At 46.4% G+C, this 9,885-nt stretch overlaps 1 protein-coding gene across 1 annotated transcript in view; it reads right to left on the bottom strand.

The window, feature by feature from the left end:
• The window catches only part of LOC123772040 (zygotic gap protein knirps-like), a gene marked incomplete in the record, with an annotated part of 198,958 nt that overhangs the window by 45,195 nt on the left and 143,878 nt on the right, over positions 1–9,885 (bottom strand).

The raw sequence follows: 9,885 nt of genomic DNA, 5'->3' as shown, positions 1-9,885 counted from the left end.
CGCTCGGGGGAGTCTATTGAAGTATGAGGGGGCTCTGCTTCCAATTGGGTTGATATACTTGTATACCGGAAGGTATATATATATATATATATATATATATATATATATATATATATATATATATATATATATATATATATATATATATATATATATATATATACACCTGGTACTCGGTGTATGTGTGTATATTCAGAGTATACTTTAGTCCTGGGCTATCTTCAGGACTAGGGTATACTTGTTGGTTGGTCAGTAAGGTATTGTGGTGGTCTTAATAACCCTCCAGAGGTTGATAGGTCTTAAGTCCAACACCAAACTTGCTGCTGGTTGGTCAGTAAGGTGTTGTGGTGGTCTTAATAACCCTCCAGAGGTTGATAGGTCTTAAGTCCAACACCAAACTTGCTGCTGGTTGGTCAGTAAGATATTGTGGTGGTCTTAATAACCCTCCAGAGGTTGATAGGTCTTAAGTCCAACACCAAACTTGCTGCTGGTTGGTCAGTAAGGTGTTGTGGTGGTCTTAATAACCCTCCAGAGGTTGATAGGTCTTAAGTCCAACACCAAACTTGCTGCTGGTTGGTCAGTAAGATATTGTGGTGGTCTTAATAACCCTCCAGAGGTTGATAGGTCTTAAGTCCAACACCAAACTTGCTGGTTGGTCAGTAAGGTATTGTGGTGGTCTTAATAACCCTCCAGAGGTTGATAGGCCTTAAGTCCAACACCAAACTTGCTGGTTGGTCAGTAGGGTGTTGTGGTGGTCTTAATAACCCTCCAGAGGTTGATAGGTCTTAAGTCCAACACCAAACTTGCTGGTTGGTCAGTAAGGTGTTGTGGTGGTCTTAATAACCCTCCAGAGGTTGATAGGTCTTAAGTCCAACACCAAACTTGCTGCTGGTTGGTCAGTAAGGTATTGTGGTGGTCTTAATAACCCTCCAGAGGTTGATAGGTCTTAAGTCCAACACCAAACTTGCTGCTGGTTGGTCAGTAAGATATTGTGGTGGTCTTAATAACCCTCCAGAGGTTGATAGGTCTTAAGTCCAACATCAAACTTGCTGGTTGGTCAGTAAGGTATTGTGGTGGTCTTAATAACCCTCCAGAGGTTGATAGGTCTTAAGTCCAACACCAAACTTGCTGGTTGGTCAGTAAGGTGTTGTGGTGGTCTTAATAACCCTCCAGAGGTTGATAGGCCTTAAGTCCAACACCAAACTTGCTGGTTGGTCAGTAAGGTGTTGTGGTGGTCTTAATAACCCTCCAGAGGTTGATAGGCCTTAAGTCCAACACCAAACTTGCTGGTTGGTCAGTAAGGTGTTGTGGTGGTCTTAATAACCCTCCAGAGGTTGATAGGTCTTAAGTCCAACACCAAACTTGCTGGTTGGTCAGTAAGGTGTTGTGGTGGTCTTAATAACCCTCCAGAGGTTGATAGGTCTTAAGTCCAACACCAAACTTGCTGGTTGGTCAGTAAGGTGTTGTGGTGGTCTTAATAACCCTCCAGAGGTTGATAGGTCTTAAGTCCAACACCAAACTTGCTGCTGGTTGGTCAGTAAGGTGTTGTGGTGGTCTTAATAACCCTCCAGAGGTTGATAGGCCTTAAGTCCAACACCAAACTTGCTGGCTGGCCAGTAAGGTATTGTGGTGGTCTTAATAACCCTCCAGAGGTTGATAGGTCTTAAGTTCAACACCAAACTTGCTGGTTGGTCAGTAAGGTTTTGTGGTGGTCTTAATAACCCTCCAGAGGTTGATAGGTCTTAAGTCCAACACCAAACTTGCTAGTTGGTCAGTAAGGTGTTGTGGTGGTCTTAATAACCCTCCAGAGGTTGATAGGTCTTAAGTCCAACACCAAACTTGCTGGTTGGTCAGTAAGGTATTGTGGTGGTCTTAATAACCCTCCAGAGGTTGATAGGTCTTAAGTCCAACACCAAACTTGCTGGCTGGCCAGTAAGGTATTGTGGTGGTCTTAATAACCCTCCAGAGGTTGATAGGTCTTAAGTCCAACACCAAACTTGCTGGTTGGTCAGTAAGGTATTGTGGTGGTCTTAATAACCCTCCAGAGGTTGATAGGCCTTAAGTCCAACACCAAACCAATCCTCATCCCAATGTTGATATAAACATATATTACAATATAAATAATGTTGTTATTTACAAAGATTACTCTGATAAAGATAAACAAAATAAAACAACTTATTAAATACATTACAAACTGCCTCCAAGATAGCAATAAATCTGAACCAATACTTAAGATGCCACTGATATCTTATATGAACTTAAAAGAGAATAATATAATATATTCTGAAATACCATCAAAAAACCACTGAAATTTATGAAAAACAATACCAAGAATTCTCAACAACAGCGGAATTTGTGGAGCAAGGCTACAAAAGACCCATATAACAAAACGATTGGGCAAATCTAGAAAAAAGATGAGCTGAGGATTAGCACAAAGGGTGGTCAAAGGTAGCAATTAATCGCTTAAGAGTAGCAGAGAGGCCCATTAAGATTATAGTCAATGGATGCAATGTTGCTGAGATCACTGTTGATGTATCAGCATAGCCAGTGAAATCACTATCTACCCTCTATCACCATCCACCACCATCCACCATCCATCACCATCCACCATCCATCACCATCACCATTCACCATCCATCACCATACAGTGACGATGACCAAGGATACACCGTGAACAGGTAATTAAGGGAGTTAAGGAGATGTCGAATATGAAGGAAGAGAGAGAGAGAGAGAGAGAGAGAGAGAGAGAGAGAGAGAGAGAGAGAGAGAGAGAGAGAGAGAGAGAGAGAGAGAGAGTGAGAGAGAGAGAGAGGGAGAAGGCGGGGCTGCCGGAAAGAGAGTTATTGAAAGAGGAAGGGAAAGGTCTCAGGACGAAGAGAGAGTGTGGAACAGACGGGAAGGGGGACCGGAAGTCACAGGAGGGGACACGAGAGTGATGAAGGGGGGGGGGGGGGAGGGACATGGGGCACACCCCCCCCCTCTCTCATTCTCACACCCTCAACCCCCATAAGGTAGGGGAATTATCAAGAGAAAGCGCTAAGTATAGCGCTGTGACTATGTAGAACTTGGGATATGAGGACAAGGAGCTGGGGTATGAGGACAAGGAGCTGGGATATGAGGACAAGGAGCTGGGGTATGAGGACAAGGAGCTGGAATATGAGGACAAGGAGCTGGGATATGAGGACAAGGAGCTGGGATATGAGGACAAGGAGCTGGGATATGAGGACAAGGAGCTGGGGTATGAGGACAAGGAGCTGGGGTATGAGGACAAGGAGCTGGGATATGAGGACAAGGAGCTGGGATATGAGGACAAGGAGCTGGGGTATGAGGACAAGGAGCTGGGATATGAGGACAAGGAGCTGGGATATGAGGACAAGGAGCTGGGATATGAGGACAAGGAGCTGGGATATGAGGACAAGGAGCTGGGGTATGAGGACAAGGAGCTGGGGTATGAGGACAAGGAGCTGGGGTATGAGGACAAGGAGCTGGGATATGAGGACAAGGAGCTGGGGTATGAGGACAAGGAGCTGGGATATGAGAACAAGGAGCTGGGATATGAGGACAAGGAGCTGGGATATGAGCACAAGGAGCTGGAATATGAGGACAAGGAGCTGGGATATGAGGACAAGGAGCTGGGATATGAGGACAAGGAGCTGGGATATGAAGACAAGGAGCTGGGATATGAGGACAAGGAGCTGGAATATGAGGCCAAGGAGCTGGGATATGAGGACAAGGAGCTGGGGTATGAAGACAAGGAACTGAAAAATTAAACCTGACTGAATGAAGGGTCCAGAAACCACGTGAACCATCGAGGATCGAACTCTGTCTCTTCAAAAGGCCAGGACATCGAAGTACCAGCCTTTCCAAGTGAACATTACCAATATGAGCCCGCGGAACAAAGTGACAGACAGGCTCGTAGTATCCTATCTAGGATAGGGCTTCTCTTCATAAAAAAAAGGAAAACTATTGTAAATAATTTTCTTTGTTTCAGCTCAGTTTACAATCTGTTGTTGAACCTTCATAGACGTGTCACTTTGCTATCTAATTTTCACTATTTGTGCCTGCAGGAACGAGCTGTTAGCTCTTGGACCCCGCCTTTCTAACCTTCGGTTGTCTGATGTACTGACTCCCGACCTATTTTTCTCTGTCATTTCTACTAAATGTATGTCTCCGGATCTTCAGTCCGCGCGGAGGAGTTCACGGCTGCTTCCCTACGAGCGGTTCCCAGCAATCTGAACCTGTGACCTATTGTTCGAGGCATTTTTGGGGTCAACAAGTGTTTCCTGTGTGTTTTCTCATGGCATTTTATACACTTATGTGAGGGCTTCTTGTTTAGCTTGGCCGTATGCAAGGGCTTCATTATGCACTCACCTAGTTGTACTCACCTTGTGCTTACGGGGGTTAAGCGCTTTGGTTCTTAGGTTCTAAGCAAAGAGCTCTAAGCTCTTTGATTCCTCCTCTCAACTGTCAATCAATCAACAGTTCCCCCCCCCCCCACACACACACCAGGAAGCAGCCCGTAGCAGCTGTCTGCGATAGATTATTTACGTCAACAATGAAATCACGATAATGTGGCGTGTTTGAGACAATATTCGGAGCAGGATGCGGGGATCGAACCTGCGTGCTGGGGTTAAGGTGTGCGTCTGGAGTGAACCAGGACGCTATAGTTCGATCCCGTCGTGATGCTCCAAAGATATTTTGCCTCTTTATTGACATCATTCAGGAGACATTGATGATGGAAGTACCACCTTATTAAGAAAGCCGGTTGGCACGTTCTTCTGTCTTCAATCCTCTTCTCTCACTACGACATTCTGTTACCTACCTGTCAGGTACTCTCTTATACAGTTCAGTATCTTCCTAGTTACACTGTGACACCCGGCTGTGTCTCAGCCTCTTGTGGGTAGTCTTGTAAGATGTAATCCTCTCAACTTTTATGTGATTCGCTATATTTCTAGTTATAGTTCTCTGTTGCTCTGTTGCGCGGGTCATTATATCATCCTCTGTTGCCCTGTTAGTGTGAACAATTTACGTTGCTATCTTCCGTTGCTCTGTTATTGCAATCAGCGTAAATTATAATTCTGTATTTCTCTCTAAAAACTTCCGAATAAACAGAGTTCCGTTACAACGGAACTGTTTATTTTTCGTTCTCTGTTGACCTGTTATTGTATCTGTTGCTTCAGCCACCCCTCACCCTATTATCCCCCCCCCAGTGTATGTGTTTCTACTCCGTTTGTATCTGTTGCCACACCTCCAACTCCGTTTTGTACCTGTTGCCACACCTGCAATTCCGTTTTGTACCTGTTGCCACACCTGCAATTCCGTTTTGTACCTGTTGCCACACCTGCAATTCCGTTTTGTATCTGTTGCCACACCTGCAATTCCGTTTTGTATCTGTTGCCACACTTGCAACTCCGTTTTGTACCTGTTGCCACACCTGCAACTCCGTTTTGGACCTGTTGCCACACCTGCAACTCCGTTTTGTACCTGTTGCCACACCTGAGGTTCCGTTTTGTACTCGTTGCCACACCTGCAACTCCGTTTTGGACCTGTTGCCACACCTGCAACTCCGTTTTGTACCTGTTGCCACACCTGCAACTCCGTTTTGTACTCGTTGCCACACCTGCAACTCCGTTTTGTACCTGTTGCCACACCTGCAACTCCGTTTTGTACCTGTTGCCACACCTGAAACCCCGTTTTGTACCTGTTGCCACACCTGAAACCCCGTTTTGTACCTGTTGCCACACCTGAAACTCCGTTTTGTACCTGTTGCCACACCTGCAACTCCGTTTTGTACCTGTTGCCACACCTGAAACCCAGTTTTGTACCTGTTGCCACACCTGAAACCCCGTTTTGTACCTGTTGCCACACCTGCAACTCCGTTTTGTACCTGTTGCCACACCTGAAACCCCGTTTTGTACCTGTTGCCACACCTGCAACTCCGTTTTGTACCTGTTGCCACACCTGAAACCCCGTTTTGTACCTGTTGCCACACCTGAAACCCCGTTTTGTACCTGTTGCCACACCTGAAACTCCGTTTTGTACCTGTTGCCACACCTGAAACCCCGTTTTGTACCTGTTGCCACACCTGAAACTCCGTTTTGTACCTGTTGCCACACCTGAAACTCCGTTTTGTACCTGTTGCCACACCTGAAACCCCGTTTTGTACCTGTTGCCACACCTGAAACCCCGTTTTGTACCTGTTGCCACACCTGAAACTCCGTTTTGTACCTGTTGCCACACCTGAAACCCCGTTTTGTACCTGTTGCCACACCTGAAACCCCGTTTTGTACCTGTTGCCACACCTGAAACCCCGTTTTGTACCTGTTGCCACACCTGAAACTCCGTTTTGTACCTGTTGCCACACCTGAAACTCCGTTTTGTACCTGTTGCCACACCTGAAACCCCGTTTTGTACCTGTTGCCACACCTGAAACTCCGTTTTGTACCTGTTGCCACACCTGAAACCCCGTTTTGTACCTGTTGCCACACCTGAAACTCCGTTTTGTACCTGTTGCCACACCTGAAACTCCGTTTTGTACCTGTTGCCACACCTGAAACCCCGTTTTGTACCTGTTGCCACACCTGAAACCCCGTTTTGTACCTGTTGCCACACCTGAAACTCCGTTTTGTACCTGTTGCCACACCTGAAACCCCGTTTTGTACCTGTTGCCACACCTGAAACCCCGTTTTGTACCTGTTGCCACACCTGAAACCCCGTTTTGTACCTGTTGCCACACCTGAAACCCCGTTTTGTACCTGTTGCCACACCTGAAACCCCGTTTTGTACCTGTAGCCACACCTGCAACTCCGTTTTGTACCTGTAGCCACACCTGAAACCCCGTTTTGTACCTGTTGCCACACCTGAAACCCCGTTTTGTACCTGTTGCCACACCTAAAACTCCGTTTTGTACCTGTAGCCACACCTAAAACTCCGTTTTGTACCTGTTGCCACACCTGAAACTCCGTTTTGTACCTGTTGCCACACCTGAAACCCCGTTTTGGACCTGTTGCCACACCTGCAACTCATCGCCTTTGTAACCCCCCCCCCATGCCCCCCTAAACAATAACAACTCCTGCACTTGTTCCATTGTTCCATAACTTTACGACATCTGATGATTGTAGTCAACCCCTTGTTTGGTTTCCAGGGGCCAGATTCACGAAAGCACTTACGCAATCACTTACGAACGTGTACATCTTTCCTCAATCTTTGACGGCTTTGGTTACATTTATTAAACAGTTTACAAGCATGAAAACTTGCCAATCAACTGTTGTTATTGTTATAAACAGCCTCCTGGTGCTTCGGAGCTCATTAACTGTTTAATAATTGTAAACAAAGCCGCCAAAGATTGAGAAAAGATGTACAGGTTCGTAAGTGCTTGCGTAAGTGCTTTCGTGAATCTGGTCCCTGGTATTGGGTTCGCGCCAGACTTTCAATTGTATATCTGGTTGAAAGTTGATGTTGTTTACGTATGGGTGAGTGTTTACACTCCCCACCCCAGAAGGATTCGAACCCAGACAGCCGGGAGCACTATGCACCTTGGCGTACATGATACCTTAGCCACTAGACCCAAACTGACTGTACAAAAGTGTTGGTGGGCGTGAGACTATTTACCCAATATCCGACAGCATTCGGAGGTCAACTTCGGCATAGATCGAATCGTCGAATCATCGAATCACCTGATTTGTGCTGCTCACGTGGCTCCCAAAAGTGAGGTGATTCGACGAAATATCTGTGTAATCTTGACCAGACCACACACTAGAAATTGAAGGGACGACGACGTTTCGGTCCGTCCTGGACCATTCTCAAGTCGACTGATTCTCAAGTCATTCACACAATCGACTTGAGAATGGTCCAGGACGGACCGAAACGTCGTGGTCCCTTCACCTTCTAGTGTGTGATCTGGTCAACATACTTCAGCCCCGTTATTGTGACTCATCGCCTGCATCTGTGTAATCTATTCTTTTCTTGCTAGAAGTCTGCTATGTAGTCCTCTCACTGCTCTCCATGCCTGGGGGGTACAAGAACAAGCTGCTTGTTCCACTACATCACCTGTGACACTACAGCTGCGGGTAATGATGGGGTGAGTTAGGCCAGTGGGTCCATGGAGCGGAGACACGCGGGATTCGAACGGGTTTATCATTTACTAATAACAGGTAGGCTGGAACCCTGAGAGAGAGAGAGAGAGAGTCCAGATGAAGTGGAGACGTTTTATCCTGTCGTCCTCTGCGTGCTTGTCTGTCTGCCTGTCTGTCTGTCTGTCTGTCTGCCTGCCTGTCTGTCTGCCTGTCTGTCTGTCTGTCTGCCTGCCTGCCTGCCTGTCTGTCTGTCTGCCTGCCTGTCTGTCTGTCTGCCTGCCTGCCTGTCTGTCTGTCTGCCTGCCTGTCTGTCTGCCTGTCTGTCTGTCTGTCTGCCTGCCTGTCTGTCTGTCTGCCTGCCTGTCTGTCTGTCTGCCTGCCTGTCTGTCTGTCTGCCTGCCTGTCTGTCTGTCTGCCTGTCTGTCTGTCTGTCTGTCTGCCTGCCTGTCTGTCTGTCTGCCTGCCTGTCTGTCTGTCTGCCTGCCTGTCTGTCTGTCTGCCTGCCTGCCTGTCTGTCTGCCTGCCTGTCTGTCTGTCTGTCTGCCTGCCTGCCTGCTTGTTTGTTTGTGTGTATGATTGTTTGTGCGCCTGACATCTGACAGTTTGTGTGTCTGTTTGCTACTTTGTACGTTTTTTTGTTTGGGTCGTGTGTTTGTTAGTTTGTGCGTCTGTCTACTGTTTGTGTCTGTTTGTTAGTTTGTGTGCTTATGTGTTAATCTGCCCCTTCGCCCCCCCCCCCGTCCTCCCCATTGTATGGTAAGTGGGACACAAGCCGCTGTCACCCTGTCACCACCATTAACAACATCAGTTCTTGGCTTTCACCCTTGAGAATTTTTGTCACGTCAGTAGCGCGAGTTAAAGGTCAAGCCATTAGCTTTAAACACGTTAGAACAATCAACCATTCAACCCCTTAAATGCAAAGAATGTGACCTGAACGAGGCAATTAGACCTGCAAATCGTCTAGAGTTTCCAGGAATGATATACACACAAGATGGTGGCTGAAAACACGACCTGAACACGTTCGTTACCTTGAGTGGATTAAGCATTTGATTGATCGATTAATCGGTTGAGTGGATTAATACTTGTGAATTAAGCTTTATTATCCCCTCAAGGGTATATTAACTAGCTTTGTGTCGGTTTTAAACAGCGTCTTCAATGACGAACCTTCAGTGCTGGGTTTTTTCTTCGTTCAGCAAGACACCTTAATGGCTTCTTGAGCGGGATCTCCAATTTTATGGTCATGGTTCAAATGCTGTGATATCTTGGATTGTGTGGCACCTCCTTGGCTTAGCGTCTGTGCTGGAGTTGACAGGATCTGTGCTATCCTAGTTCTAGAGATATGATATCTCGATAGGATATCGAGAGATATCCAATATGTATTGAAATAATCTCCATCCATAATACAGTTTTGTCTCGCCTCCTGCATTCCAGTGTACATATGTGTTCTTAATATGTATTTAGTATGTACCTAATACCTCATTATATGTACTTAATATGGGTATATATGCACTTAATGTGTATTTAATATGTGCATACTACACTGTCTCATATCTTAAGATGTAACATAAGGGCTACATGGTAAACTTTATTGCAAAGCTTGCATTTTCGAGGTTCGATTCCCGATGGCTCCCAGTGGTTAGTCACCGTTCCTTCATTGTCCTCTTATCCCAGCTCCTTGTCCTCATATCCCAGCTCCTTGTCCTGATATCCCAGCTCCTTGTCGTCATATCCCAGCTCCTTGTCCTCATACCCCAGCTCCTTGTCCTCATACCCCAGCTCCTTGTCCTCACACCCCAGCTCATTGTCCTCA

The sequence above is a fragment of the Procambarus clarkii genome, chromosome 38, assembly GCF_040958095.1.
Source record: "Procambarus clarkii isolate CNS0578487 chromosome 38, FALCON_Pclarkii_2.0, whole genome shotgun sequence".
NCBI lineage: Eukaryota > Metazoa > Arthropoda > Malacostraca > Decapoda > Cambaridae > Procambarus > Procambarus clarkii.
Note: the sequence above shows the minus strand (reverse complement) of the source record. Positions and strands in the feature narration are given on the sequence as shown.